Source organism: Rattus norvegicus, chromosome 12, assembly GCF_036323735.1.
Source record: "Rattus norvegicus strain BN/NHsdMcwi chromosome 12, GRCr8, whole genome shotgun sequence".
Classification (NCBI taxonomy): Eukaryota; Metazoa; Chordata; class Mammalia; order Rodentia; family Muridae; genus Rattus; species Rattus norvegicus.
In genome coordinates, this window is record NC_086030.1 from 30,698,000 (window position 1) to 30,725,311 (window position 27,312).

General features: G+C 47.8%; 1 protein-coding gene across 10 annotated transcripts in view; it reads left to right on the forward strand.

The window, feature by feature from the left end:
- Auts2 (activator of transcription and developmental regulator AUTS2) overlaps positions 1 to 27,312 on the forward strand; it is a 1,091,249-nt gene that overhangs the window by 958,862 nt on the left and 105,075 nt on the right. The window contains exon 1 of one of the 10 annotated variants that reach the window (XM_063271295.1): positions 1 to 13,423. This exon is cut by the window's left edge and continues 27,394 nt beyond it. The gene's annotated coding sequence lies outside the window, so the exon portion shown is untranslated. 10 annotated transcript variants of the gene reach the window in all.

Genomic DNA, 27,312 nt, shown 5'->3' on the forward strand with positions numbered 1-27,312 from the left:
TTGTTGGTAACGGTCTTAGTTAGGCTTTCCATGCTGTGGAGAGACACCATGTCCATGGCAACTCTTATAAAGGAAAACATTGGGGTTGGGGATTTGACTCAGTGGTAGAGCGCTTGCCTAGGAAGCGCAAGGTCCTGGGTTCAATCCCCAGCCCCGGGAAAAAAAAAAAGAAGAAAAAAAAAAAAAGAAAGGAAAACATTTAATTGGGGCTGGCTTACAGTTTCAGAGGTTCAGTCCATTATCATCATGGCAGGCAGCATGGCAGCAGGCAGGCAGACGTGGTGTTGGACAAGGAGCTTAGCATTCTACATCTGGATCCGAAGGCAAGGCAGTCAAGGGGAGACTCTTGGCTTCAGGTCGCTGGGATAAAGCGTTCTTCTGCACTAGGCAGAGTTCAAGCATCGGACCTCAAATCCCACCTACACAGTGACACCCTTCCTCCAACAAGGCCACACCTCCTAATAGCGCCACTTTCCATGGGCCAAGCATATTCAAACCACCACTGTGACACGTTTTTATAATCCCAGCACCAAGAGGTAGAGATTGGAGGATCAGAAACTCAAGGTTGTCCTTAGCTACAGGTCCAGGCTGGCCTGGATTACATGAGACCCTGTCTCTAGAAGGAAGAAGGGAAACTTCTGAAGGCATAAAAGCTAGAGCCGTGAGGTTCGCTGTCCTCTCAGACCACTGCCAGAGCCAGGTCTAGAATATTGCTGAGTGTCTTAATTTGATTTTTATCCATCAATAGTGTCACTGTTCTAGAATATTGCCAAGCGTCGTAATTCGATATGACCCATCAATAGTATCATTTCATGAAGAGATCTGAGCGGTAAGCAAACCTACGGATATCATTAGGCCTCTCCCCCACGGTATGGTAAGGACTTCAACTGCAGAGTCACCCCGTTGGCGGTGCAGCCTCTAGATGGCCAGTGATGACAGGAGAAGTGGCTTGTTTCTGGGAACTGGTGCAAAGAAGCCTGGGGACCTGGTCTCTTGCAGGCCCTGGAGGGTTGCTCCACCCAGCTCTGCCTTCGCAAATGACTGCTTTCCCAGCTCCCTGCCCACCCAAGGCCTCTCTAGGTGTTTTTTTTCCCCCTTCCTCCTTTGCATGGATTCCTTGGGATGGTCATACTTTCTCTGCCTGGGAAGAGCAGCAGGACAGATAAAACAAATGATTAGTGTTTTTCTGAAGCATCAAGGACAGATTAACTGTAACAAGGGTCTACCACAGACCTCAGCAATCCCACCATTCCATCAGTCCAGAACAGCTGACTCTCAGCTATGTGCTTAAGTAACTGAACTCTTTTCAAAAGTGGCCAAATGCTTGGCATGTTGTTTACTTGGTAGAATGCTTGCCTAGCATGTACAGAGCCCCGGGTTTGGTCACTAGGTAGACCAGATGTGGTGGCACACATCTGTACTCTCAGCACTCAGAATGAGGAAGCGAGAGCATCAGAAGAGAAGGCTCATCCTTGGCTAGAGGCCGAGTGCTAAACCCAACCAGGCTACGTAAGCTCTTGTTTCAAATAAGGCCAGCGAAATGGCTCAGTTGGTAGGAGGTTTTTCCACAGGATCCTGGTAACTCGAATTTGATCACAGAACCCACACAATGACAGAAGCAGTAAACAGGTTACACAGAGAGGTATTCTCTGCCCTTGACCTACATGCTGTGGTACAGGCACCACCCCCATTTCATACACATGCATGATAATAACATAAAATTTAAATTAAAATTGGCCAGGATGTGGTGACCTGTGATTCTAGCCCTTAGAAGACGGAGGCAGGAGGATCAGGAATTCAAACCTATCCTTGGCTTCATACCTAGACCATCCAAGGCTCTAAGACCCCCTGCCTGAGGATGTGGGTATTAATCCTGGGGGCTTATGATGGTGTCCTGGGAACCCCAACACACAGACATTGCCACACACTCCTGCACAGAGATCTGAGGTGCCAGATGTCTTCAAAAGAAGGACCTCAAAGCTCGCTGCCACCGAGGCGCTAGCTGCTGCCACCTCCAAGAACCTTTGATCCATCACTGTCTGAATCCAACCCCTCTCGGGGCAGAATCACTTTGAACCCAGAGCCAGCAACCCATCTCCGACACCTTCCGAGTTACCTCACGCAAGCAAAGGCATAGGCTTCTGGGGGTTGATCTTTTTACCTTCCCTAAATTGTGAGGGGTACTTCTTTCTGTGTCGCCCTATGGGGCCCTAAGAACTCTCTGCAAGACCGTTCAGAGCGCGCCAGGCTGAAGAACTGTAGGCAGACGTTCATTGTCTTGGTGACCTTCCTCTATTAGTTGCTGATACGGATAAACCACAGGCAGACAGAAAATGGAAAGGAAAGGAAATTCGTCATAAGGCTGTGTGTTTTGTTATTCGGGGTACGGTGGGGAGGAGGGGGTATGGAGAGACCCTTCATGGAGAAAATCCAGCAGTAATGAGAGTCTGAAGCCCCGGAGCCAGACATACTGCAGAGCTAATGTGATATTTTGGTTTTGTTTATTCTGCAGAAATGGCGGAATTTCATTTTTTAGTAGAATTACAAGTTCTTCTTTTTATTATTCACAAGCCCTAACACGCACGGCTGCCTGAGCCAGGACACTGGTGAGTTAAATACCAGGCTCCTTGCGAATCTAAACTGGTTTTCCAGGCTCTACTCCCCGATGGGCCATGAGACTTGTTGGAATGGTGTTTTCCTAGCTCTGAGCCTCTGCAGGGCTGGCTCATGGCTGCCTTTTGCTGGGGGTGGGGACAAGAAGCCTAACTGTGTGACTCTCCCTTAGGAAGGGTGACGGAAAGCACTAAAGGCAGATTGGGACTGGAAAGGGGAAGGAGGGTCGTGTGCACTGGTTTCCAGGACGCCTGCTACACAGTTTTCGTGGGATCTACAATGATGAGTGGTCCTTGGCTTTGGGAAGGTAGCTCTCATGGTAAAGTGCTTGACAGACACCCAGCCATGAAAACCTGCACCCACGTAAAAAGCCAGACCTGGCAGCATCTGCTTGTAATCCCAGAACTAGGCAGGAGGAGACAGGAGGACTCCTGGAGCCTGTTGGCCAGCCAGTCAGTAAGTGCCAGGTTAGGTAAGAGACCCTTGTCTCAGAAAACAAACTGGAAGGGTGGAGAGATGACTCTGCAGTTAAGAGTATTTGCTGCTTTTCCAGAGAACCAGAATTTGGTTTTAGAAATCACGGTGAGCAGCTCATAGCTGCCTGTAATTCCAGCTCCAAGGATCCAATACCAACTTCTAGCCTTCTTGGGCGACCTCCAGCATGTGCAAAGGCATCTATACACACACACACACACACACACACACACACACACACACACACATGCACACCACACCATACCACACCACACACACACACACACACACCACACACACACACATACACCACACACTACACACAACACACCACACACACACACCACACACATACACCACACACACACACACACACACACCACACATACACCATACACACACACACACCACACATACACCACACACACACACCACACCACATACACACATACACACACATACACCACACACTACATCCACACACACATACACCCCACACATACACCACACATATATACCACACACACACACACCACACATACACCACACACACACCACGCATACACCACACACTACACACACACCACACACCACACACACACCACACACATATACCACACACACCACACACATAGACACATACACACAGACACACACCACACACACACACCACACGTCTTAAAAACAACAGTCATACTTATGCACCACCTGCACCCACACACATTCAAACCTAGCTCCTCCCCCAGTCTGATTTTCTTGTCTTGTGTGGTTCCCCAGCACTGCACCTGTTTGAAGATGGGTGTACAGCCTGCAGGACAACTTCGAATGCCTTTTTTAGGGTGCTAGCCATCCTGTTTTTGAGTCAGAGTCTCTGACTATCCTAGTACTTGCCAAGTAGGTTGCTCAGTGAAACCCATGGATTTCCTGTCCCCACCTCTGTAACAGTGGAATTCTAAGTGCACACTATCATGCCAGATATGTGTTTGTTCGTTTGTTTTTTTTTTTTTTTTTTAAGATCGGGTTTCTTTCTGAAGTCCTGCTATACTGGAATTCGCTCCATAGGCCAGGCTGGCCTTGAACTCAGGCCTGCCTGTGCCTCCCAAATGCTGGTGTTAAAGATGTATGCCGCCACTGGCCAGCCACACCCAGATTTTTTAGGTATTGATGTTGGGAATCGAATTTCGATCCTCACACTTGCAAAGCAAGCACTGTACCATCTGAGCTATCCCCGGACCCCTCCATTGTGCGTTTTTAATTTCTCACTCCCACCCAACATCCTGGACTGTGGTCATTTCCTGCCCTGAGATATGAATGTAAGCAAGTGGTTCCAGAACTTTCTCCATTGCTGGCTGTGTGACCATGGGCATGCTCACCCAGTTTAGCTTTCTCCATGTAAAGCAGCAGTAGCACTGTCAAGCTAAGAGCTTCCACCCAGGTCTCCTTTACCTGATGTGCTGGTTTGCACGACAGCACAAGGCATATAGGTGGGCACCTGGGCAGGAGAACTGGGCTGCGTGGGGAACCACCAACCCCTCCCACGTGGTCACACAGCTCTCCCTTTGAAAGCTGGCCCTGAGTGGGATGGGCCACATTGTAGACAGAGCCTACCGCAGCGTGCCTGTCATCCCTTGCACAGTGGTGGTGGGGTTGGCACAGCGGTGTGTTTGGAGATCATGTAGCGCCTCAATCAGAAAGCTGGAAGTCAGCCACAACGCATGGTGGCACACGTCTGTAACCCCAGCATTTGGTAGGTAGAGGAAGATCTCCAATCCAAGGCCATTAAGGGGAAGATAGTGCACTCGAATGTAGCTCAAGCAGCGTAGTAAGACTCCATCTCCAAAAATTGGGGAGCCAAGGGGCGGGGGCTATAACTCAGTTAGTTGATGGGTTGCTTGCCTTGCATAGCCCTGGGTTTGATTCCTGGACACCATGATGCACATCTGCAATCCCAGCATTCAGGAGGTAGAGATGGGAGAATCTCAAATTCCAGACTAGCCCGAACTACATAGGTCATTCAAGGTGACTTAGAGTGAGGTTTCCTTGTGTGGATGGAGCTGGGATGGTGGCTCACTAGAGTGCCTGCCATATATGCATGATGGCCTAAGGTCAGAGCCCCACCCCACCCCCATCACCAGAACCCACATAAAAAACAGAAGCATTGGAGCTCGAAAAACAAAGATGCAGATGGGTCCTTGAAGTTCGGTGGCTAGTTGGCCTAGACTAATCACACAGTTTCAGGTTTAGTGAGACCCTGTCTCCAAAACTAAGGTGGCCAGGAATGGTGGTACAGGCCTTTAATTCCAGCACTCAGGAGACAGGCAGGTAGATCACTGAGTTGGAGGCCAGCCTGGTCTACGTAGTGTGTTCAAAGCCAGCCAGGGATAAATAGTGAATTCCTGCCACTAATAGTAATAATTTGAAGGGTCAAGGAAGATACGCAGCCTCAACCTCTAGTCTCCATGCATGCATACATGCACACTCTGGATACATGTTTACACACACACACACACACACACACACACACACACACACACACACACACGGGTATATGGTAAGTGTTCAGGGCTTTATATTGGATCAGATTCCTCTACCCAGTTTTCCCGGAGCTAATGAGAAAAGGATTCTAGAGAAGCTGAAAAGTCTTAAAGACAGGAAGGGGAAAATCCTAATTACTACCTAGAAAACAACCACCCGCTCTAAACCCAGCAGGTTACTGGAAGATAACGTGTGGGCAGTGAGTCATTAGGACACTGTAATCCTTGCTGTGCAAGGGAGAGTTATAACCGTAGCATGGGGCCAGGAGAGGAACAAGGCTTCATAAATCACTCTGCTGGCACCGTTGCCTACATGCCCGGGCCTGTAGCAATCTATCCCAAATGAGGAAATAATAATGTCACGTTCCCCCAGCCCTTTCCTAGGAAAAGAAAATGTCATCCTAGAGAGTAGGGAGGTATGTAGAAGAGCCCTTTCTGGTCCATGCCTCACAGCAAGGTCAATGGACCTGAGCTCTTTTTCCACCTGATGCCCCTGGCCAACCTGGGTAGGACCAGAAAGAACCTCAGACAGAGCACTCAGTTTCTCCGGTTTGTTTTCTATGAGGTAAATAGATGCTCTGGACTTTTACATTAATGTTGAGTATTGATGCCAGTTGGAAAAGACTTGCTGGGTCTTGCTGTTACTCTTCCATGTTATCTATTTTTTCATTGCATGTATCTAGGTCTTTTTTTTTTTTTTTCTCGGAGCTGAGGACTGAACCCAGGACTTTGCACTTGCTAGGCAAGCGCTCTACCACTGAGCTAAATCCCCAACCCCTAGGTCTTTTTTTTTTAAAAAAGCATTTATCTCCATTTTATAGATGGAAGAAAGTTCTATGGAATATCTGAAGGGTTTTTTGTTTTTGTTGTTTTTTTTTTTGTTTTTTTCTGCTAATTGAAGGTCCCAAGAAATAGTTTCCACACCAAATGAAACACCAAAATGAATAAAAGCTTAAAATTAATAGCTAGCCCTTTCGCTGTTGATGGAGGAGTCTTGATGATGACACTTCCTGGATGGCAAATGACTCTGCTCTGTGGAGTGGCTCTGAAACCCAACTGTCTGTGTCTGGATGGTAACCTTGCCTCCTAATCCTCTATGTCCATTGAACCTGAAGAAAGGAGTCTGAAAATTGGTCCACATCATCTCTGCTGTGCTCACAGCCAAGAACCAGCCGTGTGGCCCTATTGGGTTGCAAAGGGCCAAGAACTGGAATCATTTACAGAGAAATTAAAGAATCATGAGTTTGTCAGCTCTTAAGTGTACAGGAACTGCACATCCGTGTCACGTTAGTGGCTTACCAAAGGCTATGATTTTGCCTTAGATCATACCAAACCAAACAGATGATGCAGGCTAAATTGTATTCATTCGTTTATTCATTGAATTTCTTGTAGCTTTGCGTCAGAGGCATGATCTTCCTTAAGTTATTTTTAATCAAAACTGGATACTGAGACTATATAGTGTTTTCATTCATTCATTTATTCATTCATTCATTCGTTTGTTCATCATTCATTCATTAATTCCATTTTCAGAAGTTTTCCAATAGAAACATGGTTTCTCCTTAAGACTTACCGAATCAAATCAGGATACCTAGACGATACTGCGTTCATTTGTTTGACTTGCTGGCCAGTAGAGGCTTGATATTTCCTCTAAGCATACTGGATGGAACCTAGGCACCTAGGCTATTCTGTATGTATGTATGTATGTATGTATGTATGTATATTTATATGTATTTGCTCATTAAGACAGTGCCCTGCTAAAATAGCCTAGCCTGGCCTAGACCCCTGAACCTTGCTTTGGCCTCCCTACTGCAGTTACTCTGTGAAAGCACTAATATATAAATGAATGGGTTGGGAGAATGACTGGGTAGATGGGTCTAGCTAAGGTAGGGTACACAGACTGATGCTCTATTTCTCCTGATGTTCTGGGGGAGGGTTATGTGATGGATGAGTTTCTTAAAATCTGTGGAGAAATAGCTCTGTGCTTAATATCAAGTACTACTCTTGCAGATGACTCGAGTTCAGTTCCTGGCACCAGTCACTTGTAATTCCAGATCCGGGGACTCTCAATAGCTCTTCTGGCCTCCATGGGTACCTGCAGTCTCACATACACACACACACACACACACACACACACACACACAGAGAGAGAGAGAGAGAGAGAGAGAGAGAGAGAGAGAGAGGAGAGAGAAACAATAAAATAAATATTTTTAAAAATCTGTATAATATGTCAGAGGACAAAGACCCCCTTCACAGTTGTGGTCTAATTCCAGCCCCGTTGTCCCTTGTACTTATACCTCTAAGGCTAATGCAGGGTTTTGAATCAAATTATAACACAGCCAACCACATAATAAGCAGATTCAGAAAAGCCCATATTTAGAGTGGCCACTTGCCCCGGCTGTAAGTGGCAGCTGTTGGACTCCACGCTGTTGTCATGTCCTTGTCAAAACTATGGAGTGGGGGAACCTCGTAATTTCTCCGCACTTGCCAATCCCTCTGCTCTGACTGGCTGTACCGAAGTTCATCAGCAGGCAGTCGGCTCTCCTGTGGGACCGCAGCCCTTTGATATTCAAATGTTGGGAGTGTGCTATTTAATCATTAGGCAGTTTACCAAACACAAAGGTAGGCCATTGTTCCCTCAGAATGCAAGCTCACTGAAGGGAAACATTGGAAACAAATGCTTTCTTCTAGAAGCCTGACTTTCCGGTAGACTGTGTTCAGGTCTCCTTTTATGCTTTCTTCTCCTGTCCTCCAGTAAGGGAGGACAGCAGGAGTGTCCCGGAGCCAAGGCTAGAGCATCATGGGTGTACCACTACTGACCCTGCCCTCAGCCCAGACACACCAAACTCTATACACTGTATATACCCAACTGATTGTGTACTTCTAAAGAACCAGTTCACCAAATTCGAGGTACTACGAACTAGGCTTCAGGCCGACAAGATAACTCAAGTAAGTTAAGGGTATGCACTACTAAGCATGACATCTCGGGTTTGTCCCCTGGGACCCACAGGGTAGGAGAGAACTGGTTTCCTCAAGTTGTCCTTGGACCACCATAGACATGTATTGTGGCACGTGCCTATCCCTTCCCCAAATATAAATAAACAGACAAGTGTGATAAAATAGTTCAAAGGAACTGGGTTCCGTTTTTTACCTTTTTGTTTGTTTGTTTGGTTTTGAGACAGAGTTTCTAGTAGTAGCCAGGCTGGCCTGAGACTCACTAGGGTGATCTTGACATTCTTTGTTTTTAACTGTATTTATGATTTATTTACTTGTTCTGTGGGGACTGGGCCCATGCCACATGCTCTGTGTGGAGGTCAGAGGGCAACTTGAAACAGTCAAGTCATTACTTCCTTCCACCACAGGGGTCTCCTCAGGTTTGGAAGACTCTTACCTGCTATCTCACCAACCTTGCAGATTCCCTTCTAAGAGCGGAGAATCTGTGACCAGAGGTGTAATCTTGAAAATAGACTTAAGGTAGCTGGCTACAAGAGACAGGAGAGTGTCTGCGGGCGAGCCTTTGAATGGTTCCCCCTCCATTCCCAGAGAGCTGGGGTCGTGGCATGGTCATCAGGTCCGTTTATGCAGGGCTAGCAACGGAGCTCGGAGCTTCTTGCGTCCAAGATACGCATTCTACCACGTGAGCTGTACCCACAGACCTGAAGCATTCATTTTATGGTCTGGTGTTTGGAGTCGAACCCAGTACCACAGAGTTGCAGTCACGGTCTGAATGATGTTTCAGGACTCCGTGTGAGTGCATGTGTGTGTGTGTGCATGTGTGTGTGTGTGTGTGTGTGTGTGTATGTGTGTGCATGCATGCATGTGTGTGTGTGGGCATGTGCGTGTGTGGGCATGTGTGTGTCTGTTGTGTGTGTATGTGTGTGTGTGCATGCGTGGGGGGGCGTGTATGTGTGTGCATGCGTGTATGTGTGCGCACGTGTGTGTATGTATATGTGTGTGCATGCATGTGTGTGTACATGGGTGTGTACGTGTGTGTGTGCATGCGTGCGTGCATGTGTGTGTATGTGTGTGTGTGTGTGTGTGTTATATAGAATTCCAAACTAAGTACATAAGGAAATTGATGTGGCCTGCTAAGAATTCAGAAGAACATTCTGGAATGGAGCTAAAGATCAGAGTGAACTTTGGGTGTGGCGCAGGTCTAAGCAACAGGTTGCTGACTCCCTGCCTATGCAGTCCTGCCCAGAAAAAAGAAAACCCTACATTGTCCTGAAGAGCTTCTCATCACCCCATTCCGTCTTGCCCACCAATGAGCTTGCTCTGCTCTTTGAGACAGGGTCTCATGTAGCTCAGGCTGGCCTTGAACTCTCTGTAGCCGAGGATAGCCTTAAATTCCCGATCATCCCCTCCTCTGCCTCTTAATTGCTGGGAATCACAGACATTTACCAACCACACTCAATTTAGGCAGTGTTGGGGATTGAACCCAGGGCTCCCTGTATTGTAGGCAAGCGCTCTACAACCTGAGCCACATCCCCTGCCTCCCCGGTTCTGTCGTTAGAGAGGATGTACAAGTTCTCCCTCTGTGTGGCAGCAGGAAATGCTCAGACACCCCTGAGCATGCCCTGAGCGCCTTTTTCCCTTCCAGCTTGGTGCACGCCAGGAGGGTGGTCAGAATCTCCCTTCTCATCTGTTTCTGCAGGCGGTCCTTTGATGGGGCAAGGTGCACCCTGGGGCTGATCGTTCCTGGGAGCTGAGAGCTGTCATTGCAGGGTTAAATCTGCAACAGGAGAGAAGCCCTCACAGCAACCTCACAAAGAATGGGAAATGAGGGAGAGGAGACTGGGAGCCTGTTGATTTTTGTTCTCACAGCCCATCTTCTTCTTCAGAGAGAGAGAGGGGGGAAAAAGTTATCTTCCCTCCCCCATCTTCTCTCTGCCTTCCCACAACATACCTTGTACTAAATACATTTTTCAGACCTGACTCTGTACAAACACAATGTTGTTCTGCAAGCATTAAAAGGCAATTTAGTACTCAAAGGATTAAAAGCTCATGTTAAATTGAAGACTACACTTGGCATAAACATTAAAAATTGACAGAACACCCCGCACATTAACAGTACCAGGGCTTCGTAATTAGCATTTAAAAGTAAAACATCATTTCCTTACTGTCTCCTGCTTGCTCATTTATAATGCATTTATTATAATACAGATGTGAGCGGAGGCTTCCCACCATCCTTGGCAACTGAAGAGTATACCTGTACCAAGAAAGACCTGGGTTCATGAATCCAGGTTGAAAATCAAAAGCCAGAAGCAAACCCCTCCCTGGGCCATAAGAGGTCGTCAAGTGGCCCTTTTAGAAGAATGACACCAGGTCCCCCAAAGAAGTCCCCTTCACACCGTCCCCCAACCCCATTTCCCTAACGAATACTTGGAGGAAAATCCACATAAGCTTAGGCTAGGCGTGACTTGATTTTCAAATCAAGTAATAAGTTACCGCGAGGATGTGGGAAATAACTTGTTGGCTCTCTGTCAGATCTCCCCTCTCAACTTTGGTTCGGGGCTGCCGCTCAGCTGGCAGGCCCTTGCACCCCCAAGCGCTGCATACATTGGGTGTGGTCCATGCACACCTGTAATGCCAGCACTCTGGAGGCAGAGAGGCAGGAGGATCCGTAATTCTGGTTCATCCTCAGGTACAGATGGAGTTTCAGCCAGCCTGGGCTCAAATTTTTTTTTCTTTTAATTAATTTATTTTATTGCTAAAACTGGAATCAAGTTTTCCAACTCGAAGTGAAATTCCACTGAACTATAACACAGATGGCTGAATCTGCTAATGAGGACACCTGTTTATGACACCTCTGGGCTCCCGCTTAAATGTGGGGTTCTGTCTGAATCACAGGCACAGTTGTAAGCCTGGAATACAGTGTGGATCTGCTTTCTTCCTGCACAGTTGCCTCTGAACCAGCTACACTGGCTAGGAATGGGGACATACTCAGCTTTTCTGCTCCCCCTTGGCCTGCTGGGCTGTAGCTCCCAATTATCTGTGTGCACTCCAGTTCCTGCAGTAGTCCTTCTAATATGAAGAGTCTCACTGAAAAGGGTCACAGTGGAGCTTGAGACCGTGTATGTGTGTATATGCATAGCATGTGAATTTGTGCGCATGTGTTTATATATACATATACACACATATATACATATACGTCAAATATACATATATACATAAAATACAATATATACACATATACATGTGAGCGCGCGCATGCATGTTAGAAGACAGCCTTGGCCTCTATGTTCTTCAGATGTTATCCACCTTGGTTTTCCTTAATTTTTACTCTGTTCATAGAGGCTAGTGTGCGGGTGCACATGCCTGTCCCTGCAGTCCTGTGGAAGTCAGAGGACAACTTTAGGGAGCTGGTTCTGTCCTTCTATCCAGGATTCTACCGTTAGAACTCAGCAAAATGTGGCATGAGTGTGTATGAGAGAGAGAGAGAGAGAGAGAGAGAGAGAGAGAGAGAGAGAGTGTGGTGTGTGTGTGTGTGTGTCTACTGGGGACCAAACTCAGGTCCTCATACTTGCAAGCGAAGATTGTACTTGTTTAAGACATTTTTCTAAACATTCATTTATTTGGGGGGGGGGGAGAAGCACACACACCACCGTGTACAAGTGGAGGTCAAAGGACAACTTGTGGTGGGCTGGACAGATGGCTCAGTAGTTAAGAGTACCTGGCTACTTTTTCAGAGAGCCTGGGTTCAATTCCCAGCACCTACATGGCAAATTATAAGCATCGCCTAGCAGCCGTCCCAGGGAATTGTGTTCCCATGGTACACAGACATACATATACACAGTCAAAACACACGTGGAATAAAATATTCTTTTTAAAAGAACAGCCATCTCGTGGAAGTAATTCCTCTCCTTGCATCCTGTTGGTCCCAGGGATCAAACTCAGGTCATCGGACTTGGCAGCAAGCGCCTGTGTGTGCTGAGCCGTCTCACCTCCCCCAAGCTCTGCACTGGGAACACACTTCCAGCAAGATGGCAGCTGCCGGTCTGTCGACTGGCCAGATTCGGTAGAGCTGCTCATCAGCTCTCAGCTGTGATGCATGGCGCCTTCAGAATGCCGGGTCCCTGGGGGTGAAGCCATAGAGATTAGAAAGATAGCCAAGATGCCTGCCCAGTGAATAGACTCCAGAAATGCCTGAGAACACATTATCTTTCTCAGGCAGGTCCTCCCAGACCTCATTTGTAATGTGTGATGGAGGACGCCTCTCCCTGATGTTATCTAGGGACTGAGAGCAGACCTCCTCAGCTGTCCCCGACTGGCCCTGTGCACCCCAGCTGGGGCACTAGAAGTTTATCAGGTTAGCCAGATGACAGGACAAATATAATTTCTGGGCCACAAGGCCAGTCTGGGTGAACGCATGACACAAGGTTGTTAAAAAAAGTAGGAGGTTGAAAATAGACTCCACTCTGGTCAGATGGTGCCAGGGACTGGCCCAACTAGTGGAATGCCCCAGCGCTGGAGGACTGAGGCAGTGAGGCCCACATACCTGGAGAGGGTCTTGCCAAAGACAGCTTCCTTGAGAAACCAATTTGGCTGCAACTCTGGTAAACCTCTTGCAGCCAAAGGGAGGAGAAAAGAGGGCATTAGTGCAGATACAAGGATATTCAGATGTAAGCTGGCTCCTCGTCGTTCCTTCTCGGCAGTGTAATGATTCTGAAAATTCCAGAAATGTATTCATGCCCCTGCATGACTTTCGAAAATGCTCTCGTCTCACCAAAGCCACGGGCAAAACACGCTTGAATGCTATCAGGAGCCAGGCTTGCTGACTGGGAGGTGAGGACAACTTGGATGAGGTGAGTCAGGCTGCTAGCTAAGCCCAGCAGGGCCTGGAGGGTGGCAACATGTGGTTTGCAGGTTGGTTTATTACCGCGGTGTTTGTATGGGAAGATCCTTGGGTGTGTTTGTGGGAACAGAACCCCGACTTTAATTACATCCCTTCTGGTTATTCAGATTACGTGCTTCCCAGGGATCTCATTTCCCTGGCTTTCACCTGCGCTGTGATGGGCAGAGGGTTCAACAGCAAAACAAAACAAAACAAAAAACACCAGACCTGGGATGTGTTTACACTAAGGATCAGGAATTTAGACCTGGAAGGGATCTAGATATAGCTAGTCCAGCCCTTTCTACTTGTATAGCAGGAACTGAGGTTTGGAGAGATTAAAGTGACCCATCCATGGTCATACAGGTTAGAGTTGAAACTCAAGTATCTGGGGCTGTGTCTCAGATGGTAAAGTGCTTGCCTCGCATGCAGGAAGCTCTGGATTCCACCCGCAGCACTGCATAGACCAACTGTGGCATGCCGTCACGGCTCGAGAAAGGTGGGAACAGGAGGATCATGACTTCAAGGTCATCTTGGGCGATGTGGTAAATTCAGGAATAACTTGGCTTACGGGAAATCCTGTCTCAAAAAGGAAAAAAAAAAAGGTTGGGATGGGCATGGAAGTGTGTGCTGTTAACACCGATACTTAGGAAGCAGAGGCAGGCTGATCTCCGTGAGTTCAAGACAAGCCTGGTCTATATAGAGAGTTTCAGGCCAGCCAGAGATGCACATCGAGACCCCTGCAAAGAGGGCAGTGTATTAGAGAGATGATTTAGTTAGCAGTGAGCTTGCTTTGCAAATTGAAGACCCATGTTCAACCCACAGAACCTATATTTTAAAGATTCAGTGAGTTGAGTGTGTGATAAAACTTTTAGTGGGAGATGCAACACATGTACCTATTTAACCTCAGATAGGGAATCCTGCACAGCGTGCAGCCTGCAGGCAGCTCAGCAGGTTGCATAGTGTCCTTTCCAATTGCCTCATTTGCTCTAAACCTCTGCCTGGCAGCATGGCTGGTTTCTGGTTTCCCCAGGCACGTGCTGTGAACTCACTCTTCTTTGCAGCTTTTCTCTGCTCAAAGTCTTCTTTGCAGCTCAGCTTCCCTTTTTTTCTGAGGACTCTCTACTTTCATTGCTTACTCTGGCAGGGAGGTGTCTAATGAATCTGGTCAACTTCAGGGACTTCCTGAAGCTGTTTTGAGCTGTGTACACTTCTGCTTAAAGGAAGTCTATGAAGGAAACTGTTGACAACAGGTAGCGTGTCTGTGTTGGGAAGCAGAAATAGGTTAACTAACAGTCCTTGCTCTCGCTGCCTAGTCCTTGTAGCTCAATGGGTGAGCTCCAGGTTCAATGAGAGATTCTGCCACAAACAAACAAGGTGGTCAGCACCCAAGGACTTGTATTTGAGATTATCCTTTGGGCACTAGTCAGAGGAACACAAAAGTGCACACACACTCTCACACATGCACCCATGCACAGAAGCATGTATATGTATGTTTATACACCCCCAAACAAACAAACAAAACCACCTCTCAGGTCTTCGAAATCTGTCTCATATGTGAGTCTGTCAACAGAGAATACCTTTTTTTAAAAATGTTAGATTATTTCAATGAAACAGTTTCTCCTTGCACGTCCTCTGAGTGCGGAAGCTGTTATATGAGTAGCCATAATTTCAGTACTTTCTGGTGTTATTCCACGGGTTTTCTTTGGTGCAAGAGCACTACAGATGTTTCAGGCTAGCCCAGGGCAGGAGCAGACACAATTCACAAATCCAAATTCCTATACAATGCAGCTTGTCCAGGCTAACGAGGGATGGGATTTGTTCTAGCAAAGCAGCCAGAAGCAGAGGGCACTGGGATATGTAGGGGCTGGGAATATGGCTCAGTTGATAAAGTGCTTGCCTCACATGCACGAACCTGATGTGGTACACACCTGTAACCCCAACACTGGGAAGGTAGAGGCGAGAGGAAGGAGAGTCCAGGGTCATCCTTGGCTACAGAGTAAGCCTGAGCTACATGAGACCCTGTCTCCATACACAATTGAAAATGAAACATTGATTCCGAATTTTATACTTGTTTTTCACTTTCAGCAGAACAGAGGCACATGCTAAAACAACCAAATAGTTTTAGCCACAGATGTCAGGCAAGGTAATGTCCTACCCAACTCTGTTCAGGGCTTCCTGGGCTCTGTGGACTCTGTTAGTGTCTAAGGACCTTCTCAAGCAAACACTTACTTAATAATGATACTTGAGCATTTTAATATTTGATTTGATTTCTGTTTTGCGGTGTTCTAAGCTGAAACCCGTTTTAATTGCCTTCTCTGCACACAGATTGCCTCGGGTGGAGAAGAAAGGCTTTTTTTTTTCCTTTTTTTCGGAGCTGGGGACCGAACCCATGGCCTTGCGCGCGCTAGGCAAGCGCTCTACCGCTGAGCTAAATCCCCAACCCCGAAGAAAGGCTTTATAAATGAAACGACCATTGGTATCGCTTCCTTTCTTTCTCCTCTGTCTTCATCAAATTAAAGTTTCTTTCCACTTATAAGCCCTGACCCTCGCCGACCCGTGTCCAGAAAACAGCACGTGACAAGCAAAAAGCTTTGAATAAAAGCTAGCTAGTAGGTGTCTCTATGATTACAGATTGAGGCGAACAGACATGGGGTCTGAGTTCTTGATGTCAAATTGATCTCTAGAAGTAGAGGGAAGCACTTGAGAGACTTTGATTTTGGGCTCTACTGCCCCAGGTAGAGAAGGGTATCCTGTAAGATAGAGGTAGAAATGATCCAGCAGAGGCCATGAGTCCTTCCCTTGTGGCCAGTCACAGCTCGGGAAAGTTTGGAAAGAAGGGGGCTGCTTTCATAGCATTCCAGATTCCCAAGGGCACTCACTCAAGGATAAGCAAATAAACCCAAATGTTTGCCCCTCTCTGTCTCTTTACTCCTACCACCTGTTAGAAATTAAGTTATTAAGTTATTAAGCCGACTGTTGCTTAGGTGACTGCCTTACCACTGAACCATGCTGCCAGCCCCTCACTGGGGGATTCCAGGCAGGGGCTCTACCACTGAGCCACGCCCCCAGGCCCTCACTGGGGGATTCTAGGTAGGGGCTCTACCACTGAGCCATGCCCCCAGGCCCTCACTGGGGGATTCTAGGCAGGGGCTCTACCACTGAGCCACACCCCCAGCCCCTCACTGGGGGATTCTAGGCAGGGGCTCTACCACTGAGCCACGCCCCCACCCTCTCACTGGAGGATTCTAGGCAGGGGCTCTCCCACTGAGCCACGCCCACAGCCCCTCACTGGAGGATTCTAGGCAGGGGCTCTACCACTGAGCCACACCCCCAGCCCTTCACTGGGGGATTCTAGGCAGGGGCTCTACCATTGAGCCACGCCCCCAGCCCCTCACTGGAGGATTCTAGGCAGGAGGTCTGTTGTCCATCAGCTAGGGAGAGATTTGAAAACTAGTCCATTTACCCGTACCCTCTTTTCTCACTTTCCAAGGAGTGAGGAGATAAACACCACAAACTTTTTTGGTTTTTGCTTGCACATCTACCTCTCTGTGGCATGCATGTGGGTATATGACTGTTGTCTTTGGGTTTTACTGCTGTGAACAGACACCATGACCGAGGCAACTCTTACAAGGACAACATTCAATTGGGACTGGCTTACAGGTTCAGAGGTTCAGTCCATCATCATCATCAAGGCAGGAACATGGCAGCGTCCAGGCAGGCATGGTGCAGGCAGAGCTGAGAGTTCTACATCTTCATCTGAAGGCCTCTAGACAAGACTGATCTCCAGGCAGCTAGGGTGAAGTTCTTAAAACCCATGCCCACAGTGGCACACCTACTCCAACAAGGCCACACCTATTTCAACAAGGCCACACCTACTCCAACAAGGCCACACCCACTGCAACAAGGCCACACCTATTTCAACAAGGCCACACCCACTCCAACAAGGCCACACCCACTCCAACAAGGCCACACCTACTTCTACAAGGCCATACCTCTTAATAGTGCTACTCCCTGGACCAAGCATATACAACCATCACATTTCCCTCATGTGGCTGTATTTGCGTGTATGGATGGGGTGCTGATGCCTCATGCATGTGTTTCTGAATGCACTTGGAGGTTCAAAGTTGACAGCAGGTGTCTTCCTTGATCACTCCCTACTTTATTTAGTGAGGAAGAGTCTCCCGATGAATCAATTCACCAAGCCTCAGTCGACCTAGGCAGCTCACTCAGGGGAGTCCCCTAGGTATGCCCATTGAATGCCAGGTTTGTAGATAACTGCTACCATACCTGCCTGGCATTACATGGGTGCTGGGGATCAGAACTCCTGTACGTAACGGTGCTTTACTAATAAACCAATTTCCCAGCCCCAAGTGTCAGGGACTCGACAGAAAAAAGTAGAATATGGTTTTTCTTTTTTTTGACTCATGTATTTATATGTGTGCATCCTGTATGTATATTCATGCATACATGTGTACAGGTGCATATGCATGTGTGTGCACATGAAAATGGAGGCTAGACGTCAACCTCGGGAACCATTTTTGAGATTGGGTCTTTCACTCACCAAGGAGTAGGCTAGGCTGGCTGGCCAGTGAACCCCAGGCCCATGTTCCTCACTGCACCTGACTCATTTTGTCAGCCAGTGATTCTGGGGATAGAACTCAGGTTCTCATCCTCACAAGGACAGAGCACAGTTTTTAAAATCAGGATGACGACCCTCCCATGCTAACATATAGCACCTTGCTGGAACATTTGTGAATGGCTATGTAATCAAGATAGCATTACAAGGGCAGATTGAAGATCTGAAACTGGGGTGCACCACTCCAGAGCATGTGCTCTCTCCACTGGACCCCATAATTAGGCACCCCAGATACCTATCCCACAGGCCCTGGACTGGGCAGTTTGCCCACCGCTCTGAAAGAGCAGAGGAGGGGCATCCTCAAGAAGAAATGTTCAGACATCAGTTAGAATAGGTATCCTAGCCTCTTGTCTCGCCTCCATATTCACAAGCGATCATTTCTTTCTCTCCCTCTCTTTCATTCTTGCTAGGGATGGTGACTGACAGATTAATATATGTCTAACTACATGTCTCAGAAATCAAAAGGAAGGTGCTGTCAGAATCACTTGTCAGAACATGAGATTAGGCACTTGTCATTTGCAGAGGATTGCGGGTCTTTCAGAGATAAGGTTTCATTTAATGAGGGTAAAAAGCCTCCTTTCAAAAAAAAAAGAAGTAGGAAAAAAGGAAGAAGAAGAAGAGTGAGTGAGGGCAGGGAAGGGAAAGGGATGAGGATTCTCTCTGGCAGTATCAGCCAAGTGTTTTCTCACCAGGCTTAAATCCCAGAGTACCTGGCAGCCACCAATAATGGCCGCCTGTCCTCCCCTACCTTCTTCATATAGAGCGACTTCAAAAACAGCTTTCTTTGGCAGCCATAGAGTGTTCTCCTGAGGGAAGAGGGAGCTAGGCTTGTACTCTGGGTTTCAAAGCAGGCTCAAGGAAGCTCAGGCACACCAGGTAGTGGCACTTCTTGGTGCCCAGGAAGGGACACCCCTCTGCAGGTTTCAGCGAGGTCTGAGGACTTTCGTGACCTTTGAGAGGGTGACTAATGAGAGGCAGCGTCTGACCCTGCTGCAGCCCTTTGTGTTTTGCTGTGGGAAGTATTTATTAAGTTTGTTGGCATGTGTCGATTTCCTTAACTGTGACACGCTAAAGTACTCCTTAGACTTACAGTGTGTCGCACGCACCAACCAAGATTCTAATGGAGGTTTTGACCAAGGAGTCAGGTGTGTCCTTCCACTATGTGGGATCCGGGATCCAGGGATAAAAATCAGGTCTAGCACAACTTCTGGGAGTCAGTTGGTTCTCTCCTTCCATGGTAGGTATTCCAGGGACCAAACTCAGGTAGGCAGGAGGGATGGCAAGTACCTTAACCTTCTAGGCCATTCCTCTTACCCTGCCCATCCCCCCTACACATACACACCTTGTCTGAGACTAGATTGCTTGCTGACCTGGAGCACACTTACTTGGCTGGACTGACACCGTCCAGCAAACACAGGCATCCTCTTGTCTCCACCTCCCTGGTACCAGAATTACAAATCTGCACCTCCACATCCGGCTTTTTATGTGGGACCTCTGAACTCAGGTCCTGCATGGCAAAGCACTTTACTGTCTCACAGTATTAAAAACAAACAAACAAATAGACAAAAAAAAAAAACCATTTAATGTCACCGAGTGTCCAGTGTTGTGCTTCTCTTATTGTACCTCAAGTGTGATCCATGCAATAAAAATATCTCAGATTCACCTGTTACCACCTCTGCAGAGATCAGCGTTATTGTGGAGAATGCTCAGGGCAGAACAGAAGGGCCTGTTGCGTAGCAAATGTCTACTCCAGCTTTCTATTCCAGGCTTGGTACTATAGATAGGACAGATCCCTTCAGGATGGGCATGTAGCTCAATTGGCAGGGTGCTTGCCCTGTGTGGGAATAGGTTCAATTCCCAGCACTGTGTAAATCAGGTGTCCTGTCTTAATGCCAGTCACCCCAGTACTTCGTAGGTGGTGGCAGGAAGAGCAGGAATCCAAAGTCATCCTCAGCTACATAGTGAGTTATGGTCCAGCCTGGGCTATCTCAGACCCTGTGTCAACAAAACATTTCAATGCTACTGTAATGAAGAGAGTTAACAGGATATATAAGGAAAGGGACCAGAAGCTAAGAACTTTCCAGGCTGACAAATGGGAGCTGACAAGCCAAGAGAGAAGAGAAGAGGTAGAATTTGAGACATGTGGTACTTCTTAAGGCTTCATAGAGCAGGCCCATGAGGCTAGTTTAAAGCCGTGGCTTTTGCCCTGGATCCCAGTCTTACTCCTGTGACCCAAACTTTCCATTACCAAAGTCTAAGGATTTCAGTGCCGATACCGTAGGCTAGCATCTGGAAGCCGCTTCACTGGTTGGTCATCTGTGCTATGAGGCCAAGCGGGGCTGTATAATCAGGCCTTTGCAAGCCAGATTTTCAAATCGTAATAATAGATCCTAGGAAGCAAGACTCTTCTTCCCTTCAAGTCCAGTTCAGGCTCTTTGTCATTTGATTTTATTGTTAAGGAGTTCAATGGGGCCCAATTGCTTCTGAGAATCGCCTGCACTTTTCCTTAGGTAGCGATGTTTTCATTAAGGGATTGGTGGCAGCAGAGACTGGAGAGATGACTCTGCAGTTAAGAGCAGTTGTTGGCCTCTTAGAGACTGTGGTTCCTACATAGGGACACAAGTCCTGAACTCTATCTAGTTCCAGAGGACCCAACACCTCTTCCAGCCTTGGGAACTACACACACACACACACACACACACACACACACACACACACACACACACACACACGTGGTGCATGCCTTTAATCCCAGCACTTAGGAGGCAGAAGCAGACGGATCCCTGTGAGTTTAGTGCTAGCCTGGTCTACAGAGGGAGTTCCCGGACAACAAAGGCTACACCGAGAAACCCTATCTTGAAAATCACCTCCCCAAGCCCCGCCCCTGAAATCTAACGGTAGCATGTGCGCTTTCTATCTCAAGTGCGTATGTCTCTGTTGGTTTCCAGCTTAAAGAGAATGTGGTGACACATGCCACCCTTTTGGTTTTTGTTTGTAAAACACGAAGCTGACAAATGTGTGTAACGGGGCCCCTGGTCCTGTCCAACAGCTGCAGGGGCTCCCTGATCCCTTGAGTGTTTTGATGAAGAAGTGCGGTTGTACTCACCATTTGGAAGGCTTGGACATAAGCCACCAAACTTTGAACGCCTCCTTGGTTTACCAGGAAGCTCCGGGAGAGTGGTACAGAGGGGAGGGGTAGGAAAGGTTAACCCAGTAGGATGCTTGTGTGGATACCATGAAAATACAAAGAGGGAAATGTGATTTCCTTCCTCTTGTGTATGTGATATTTGGTTTGTTCTGTTCGGTTAGGTTCGGTTTGGTTTGGTTTGGTTTGGTTTCGTTCGTTTACGTTGTTTTGATGAGGAATCACTCACTCTGAAGCTCTGGCTGACCTGGAATTCACTAGATAGACCAGGCTGGTCTCAAACTCACAGAGATTCACTTCTCTCTGCCTCCCGAGTGCTGGGATTAGGACTATGTGCCACCATCCCAGCCAGATTCCATCTATAAAACGAGCATTAGATTGGAGGGAATCACAAGAAAGCCAGAAGCGGTGGTACCTTTCTTTCCCCCCAGCAGTTAAGAGGCTGAGGGATCAGGGATTGAAGACTAGCATGGGTTAGTCAGTCTCAACTACACCGTGAGATCCTGTATCAAAAAGAGATAGAAAAAGAAAAGTCAGAGAAATGTCCAGCGAGCATTGCTTGGTAAGTCTGAGCTGAGGTTTATTCCCTGGAACCTGCTTAGTGAAAGGAGAGAGCTGTGCTCTCACCTCCATGTAAATGCTGTGGTACGTCCAGCTACACACACACACACACACATACACACACACACACCCTCATTTTATCTTATAGAGTCTCAAGTTGCATAGCCTAGCCAGGAACTGACTCTGTAGCCAGGCTACCTTGATCTTCTGAACTTCCTGCCTCTACTTCCCAGGTGCTGGAATGACAGCAGTCCCCACTCCTGTCATTCCTGAAACACACTAGAGTCGCCCACTAATGAGACGAAGCCAGGGTAGGCCTGATCCCTGCGTAGGCAAGTTATGTGCAGGCATTTTGCTGGCCTTGTACTGGACCCTCACACTCAGCCAGTCATCTCGCAAATGCGTGTTGTCAGCTGTAAGTGAGCTCTGGTAACCCAGAAGAAATCCATCACCACTGGTCCTAATGAAAAACAACGGCAGAGCACACAGCCTCGCAGAGCGTGCTGCCTGCTACTTGATCTTCGTATAAGACGGACAACATCGTAAATTAAAACAAAAGCTACCAGCCGACAACGGCTTTGTTTTCAAACCAACCCCTTCTTCTCGTAGAACGCTCGTTGCCAAATAATAAATAGCGTTCTTTACCAGCCGCCCCAAGTAAAACCGCGTTCGTTATAGGCAAGTGGCTATTTGAAAGCCTGGCTACAAGTTCCCTGTTTGACTAACACTTGTAATTAAATCCATCAACTCGAAGATTCTTGTGTAAATACCAGATGCTCGCTGGGGTGGCTTTTTTTTTTTTAATTCTAAAGAATGTGAAAAGTTGTATATTAACAGTAGAAGCTAAGCATGGCAAGGCAGTGCATGCCTTCAACCCAGTACTCAGGAAGCCACAACACACTGGGTTCGAGGCTAGCCTGGACTAGAGGAGATGCTTCGGAAAGGGAGATGGGAGAGGGAAGCTGAGAAAGAGTATGGAAGGGGGAGGGAGGGGGAAGGGAGGGACACACACACAGAGGGATGGATGAACAGACAGACAGACTGACTGACAGACAGAGATAGAGCAAGACAGGGAAGGGAAGGGAGGGAGACGTAGGGAGAGAGGGAGGAAGAATACTGAGGCCAGAATGGAGCTCAGTTACCTGAGAACCTGACTAGCACATACCAATCCCCGAGTTCCGTCTCCCGCATTACATAAATCAGACACAGTGGTGCACAAGTGTGATCCCAACTCGGGAAGATGGATGCAGGAGGATTAGAAATTCAAGACCATCCTCAGCTCTAAAGGGTGTTCAAGGCACCTTGACCTACAGGGGGAGCCTACTCTTCAAAAAATGACAACAATGAGAATGATTTTTTTTTCTCTTTAATTTTTTTTTTTTTAACAGAGTCCTGACTCTCCACACTGGTTCCTTGTGAATTTTTGATAATCTTCCCGTTGGGTCAGCCCTCCCCAGTCACACAGCCTAGGTCTCTCCATCTCTGGCCCGAGTGGTTGATGTTAAGTTAACATCAGTGCCTAGTTCAGCAGCAGATGGCCAGGACTGCAGCACAGTGGTTGGAAGCATCCAGGAAGCCTCAGGGAAGCTCCTGACTAGGAGAAGAGAGGGCTGGCCCCTCGCTCCCCGAGGGGCTGCAGCCTGCTTTTCATGTGCTGTTGAGGCGGCCCCTGCCAGCTGTCACTTGGATTTATTCAGTAGATCATATGGGGAGGCAGAGAAGGAGGTTTGAGGAGGTGCTGGGTAAATCCATCTTCCCTCCTGGGGGTGAGAAAAATCTTCCAGCTTTTACTCCTCAAGGGGCTCGGGGAAGGGTGCCATCTCTGTTCTGGAGTTTGTTCCTGACCTGTGGGGTGGGAGGTGGGGTAACTTTTTACAGTCTTACCTTACGTGTGTGGGTGTAGTAGCTCTATGTCAGGTGACAACTTGCAGGAGTGTGTTCTCTCCTCGCACCATGCACATGTCTGGGAAGCCAACTGGGGCCCTCAGCCTTAGCCATGAGTGCCTACTGGCTGAGCCATCTCTGCCTCGGAAGGTTAACTGATCCCCAAAGTGATGGCTTCAGCCACGGTCCAAACAACCCTGCCTCCTTTGTGCCTACAGAAGGTCAGTGGCATTGTTAGATCTGGGCTGACCTAAGCGAAAGACTGGTACCGTGACTTGGTAGCATATTTTAGGCATCTGTAATGCAAAGCCTCTGCTCCCCAGCACCGTGCTGGCAGATTCAACTTGTATATCTGGATTTACCTTAAAGCATACAGCACCCCTGAAAACAGTCACCAAGAATTCTCTCTGAATGGGGTAACCTCCAACCTTCTTGGCTGTTAAGCTGTCCCTGACTCTAGTGCTCGTTCCCCAATTAATCTTGTAGAGTGGGTTGCCCTGTGGATATCCCCTCTGCTCCTTTGGAAAGTCTGATGTAGCACAGGCTAGCCTAGAGTTTACTGCAAGGGTGTCCCTGAGCACCTGATCTCCCTACCTCTCCTTCTCCAGAGTTGGGATTACAGATTTTTGTCAACCGTGCCTGGTGACAAGATTAAGGCAATTATGGTGGAACTGGAAGAGGGTAGTTTACATAGCTCGCGCACGCGCGTACACACACACACACACATACACACACACACACACACACACACGTAAGAAGGCCAGAAGAGACTGAGAGAGTGTGTTAGGTCTCTGGAGCTGGACTTACAGGCAATTGTAGCCATCCATCATGGCAACCCTGTGGAGATATATATATATATATATATATATATATATATATATATATATATATATATATATTATATATGAATTTTTTTGAGACAGAGTCACATGGGAGCTTAGATTTGCTAGGAATTCACTATGTAGGGGAGCATGACCTTGAACATGTGACCTTCCTTGCCTCTACCTACTGAAGATTACCATTGCAGGCCTGCGCCAACACTCCTGGTTTATGCTATGCTGGCGTGGAACGCGCACTTTATGCATGCAAGGCAGGTGTCCTACCAAGTGAGCCGCACCCCCAGACTCTCAAGGTTCGTTAGACCCTGCAGTAAAGCATGAGAGGCTGGAGACATGGCCTGTGTCACCTCAGCTACTTTCGGTTTCTATTTGGGAAACAAAAAATCACAGCAGAGCTGTCAGATGGCAGCTGTACATTTGGCGGCGATGAGAATCCCAGATTTTATGCTAATTTGGTTTCAGGTTCCTTTGAACCCACAGTTTTATGGGGCCGTGCTTAAAACTGCAATCTGTTTCGGATAAAAGAAGGGATTACTGAAGACTTTTTAGTTTTTGCAAACACCCCTAGTCTCCAAAAGAAAGGGAGGGGGCAGATTTATTCTTTCATTAATATTGACATGTTACATTTCCTTGACTTTATTACCAGGAAAACTGTCTTATTAGACTGAGGGTGTTTTTTTTTTTTTCCCTTCTTTCTGTTAACTCTCACTTCTGTTGCATCTTTCACAAGACCAGAAGGTCCTCACCCTTGCAGGCAGGATGCATAGTCCATGTCCAGGTATGGGTCTCTTCCCTGTATCTTCATCTTTTATCCTCTCTCTCCATGTTAGGACCGAGAATCTTGTTCAGTGCTACAACATCTACCTAGAATGCCCCAGTGAGGGGCTGGGGGCGTGGCTCAGTGGGAGAGCACCTGCCTAGAATCCCCCAGTGAGGGGCTGGGGGCGTGGCTCAGTGGGAGAGCACCTGCCTAGAATCCCCCAGTGAGGGGCTGGGGGCGTGGCTCGGTGGTAGAGCACCTGCCTAGAATCCCCCAATGAGGGGCTGGGGGCGTGGCTCAGTGGTAGAGCCCCTGCCTAGAATCCCCCAGTGAGGGGCTGGGGGCGTGGCTCAGTGGGAGAGCACCTGCCTAGAATCCCCCAGTGAGGGGCTGGGGGCGTGGCTCAGTGGTAGAGCCCCTGCCTAGAATCCCCCAGTGAGGGGCCGGGGGCGTGGCTCAGTGGGAGAGCACCTGCCTAGAATCCCCCAGTGAGGGGCCGGGGGCGTGGCTCAGTGGTAGAGTACCTGCCTAGAATCCCCCAGTGAGGGGCCGGGGGCGTGGCTCAGTGGTAGAGCCCCTGCCTAGAATCCCCCAGGGAGGGGCTGGGGACAAGAATATCAATACCTTTCCCTTCTCTGGACTGGCATATACCCAGGTTGCTACTTCACTTGCTGATTGCTTTGGAACAAGACACACATGTAATAGCTTAAAACACAATATGTGTTTTATTTGCATACAATGTTGCAGTTTAGAGCAGGCTGTGAAAACAAAGCTCTTCTGTGCCTTTCCTAACTTTGGGGGAGGCAAATTGGGTCAGAGATGGAGAAACCATGCCCAGCTTCTAAGATAACTAGCAAGGGTCTGTGGATGCAGCCCTGTTCCTAAAGTACTTGCCATATAAGCATGAGAAACACACACACACACACACACACACACACACACACACACACACACACACACGAGAAGAGAGAGAGAGAGAGAGAGAGAGAGAGAGAGGAAGAGAGAAAGAAAATGTGTCCTTGAGAGCAGCAGCAGAAATTTGTACCACCAACATCTGCAAATGGTAGTTACACAGGGTCATAGAGGAGATGGCAGGTCCCCAGAGTCACACCCAGGCTTGCCTGACCTTATCATACCACTTGACTGTTTGCAAAGGATACATTTCTGGGGCAGGAGAGATAGCTCAGTGGATAAAGACTCTTGCTGCCAAACCTGCTTACCAGAGTTCAATTCCCAGGACTCATTGTAGGAGAGAATGAACTCTTTCAAGTTGTCCCTATTCCCTCCCTGCATCTCTCACCCCCCTCTACTAAATATGATTTAACCTTGTTTTTAAAGAATATGTGTCTGACCCATAATGCCAGAGATGGGTGATACATAGAAGAATGTTCAAGAGTCCCTCACTACATCCTGATACCACAGAAGAAGATAAAAGCTAAAGTCAGAAGTGAGAAGCCAGAAACAGGAGTGCTTTTAGGAAATCTACATTAAGGAAAATTTGTAACCTTTTAACTCCCCTCCCCACCCCTTCCAATCCCCCTCCTGTTTCTCCAGAAACTATTATGATTCACCAAAACAGTGGAAGCCAGTACACTGTCCTTTCCTGACTAGGACTTCTGTAAGTGTTCAGTCGTGAAACCTCAGACAAAAGCTTCATTGAGTCACACTGCTAGAAGAGATGAATTCTGAGGACCCTAGGGATTATTAATACTCCTAGGTAACTCATCTCTAAGGGTAGCTACTCAGGCTTTTGAGTGGAGGTGGTAGGGAGGATGGACCAATGTTCAGTCAGCCACCATTTCTCAGGATGTCAATCATCCTCTGAGCTGTAAAACCCAACTAGGTGAATGTTCTCTTTTGTTTTCCATGGCTGTGATAAAATACTCTGACCAGAAGCAACTTCCAGGAGGACAGGGTTTGTTTTAGCTTACCCTTCCAGGTCATAATCAATCATTGCGGGGAAGTCGGGGTTGTAACTCCAGGCAGGAACCACGGAGGACTGCTGCTTTCTGGCTGGCTTGCTTTTAAGGTGACT